Genomic DNA, 1,314 nt, shown 5'->3' with positions numbered 1-1,314 from the left:
GTCTTTGTTTACATCTAGAAACGGATTTCAAGCGTCTGTAACATTTGAATTTTTATTTATCGAATCATTATATCCGAGCGTATCTTACCTTACGCCAAGTCGGTGTATTTATGATCTGCAAAAATGAAATGATGATGATGATGATGATGACGATGATGATGATGATGATGATGATGATGATGATGATGATGATGATGATAATAATAATAATAATGAAATCCGAATCTATATATGACAAAAAAACTGAGAAATTCTATGCAGCCCTAATCTAATAAACTGAATCACAGTTAACAAAAAATAACACCTGCCTATCCTGCACACTTTATACCAACAACGATTCACTTCTTTTTTAAGAAGTATTCTTATTTTTCATTTTTTAACTGTATGAAAAGGCTGCTCCAGCCCCGGATTGCTTGATAAAAGCAAGTGTTTAAAATAAAACTGTCAGCATGCGGCGCCTTAAAACTGCCAGCACTATGTCTACTGTTGTAAGAATGTGTAGATGAACTAGAGTAAAATTTTCATGTAAATATGATGGGCATTTATTATTAAATATTTGATGTACATGGTTTAGTCTTAGATGCTATTTCACATTTTCTATATTAAGCCATCCAAGAGTACTGAAATCCTAAACTTTCAGGGAAGTTCTACAATCATAGCCATACATAAATCTGACAACTTTGTTCTGAGTGACCTGTAATCTATTCCAGAATTGTTTTGAGATACCACTGTATGTAGATGCATAGTCGAAATGACATTGTATTACGGAATTACATAACAATGAACTATTTTTACCGTATTTATTAGAGATATTCAACAAGATGTTATAAGTTACATCAAGGATCTTTATTTAAAGACGGGTATTTGATAACATGAAACATTAGCTGAATGAGCTATTTTCCGACAAAATAATTTTACCTGATTTACAAGAGATATTTAGCGAAATATTTTAAGTTACGGCAGCATGTTTACGTTGATCAGCTTATGGAAAATGTTTCACATATTTTTCGGAATCGGAAAATAGACGCCTCTTTGGTATGATACAATTTAGTGACCAATTACAAAAAAAATGGGGTCTGCAAGTGACCAGTCCTGGGCCAATAGCATTTTGTCATTCATTTTGGAGGCGTGATATACGATAATGGAATTACAGCGGTATTTCGTTCATTTAAAACTGAAGTAAGATGTTTACAAACGTATCAAATAAGAGGCTGTCACGTTGGTGTTAAGATAACGGAGTTTGGGGAGAATCGCAGGCTGGGTCTCTAAGGAAATACTCAACAAAAGTTGGGATCTGGGAATAGATTTGTTATT

Source organism: Mya arenaria, chromosome 11 (genome assembly GCF_026914265.1).
Source record: "Mya arenaria isolate MELC-2E11 chromosome 11, ASM2691426v1".
In the NCBI taxonomy this organism is placed as follows: domain Eukaryota; kingdom Metazoa; phylum Mollusca; class Bivalvia; order Myida; family Myidae; genus Mya; species Mya arenaria.
The sequence above is the reverse complement of the archived record's forward strand: the minus strand, read 5'-3'. Positions refer to the sequence as shown.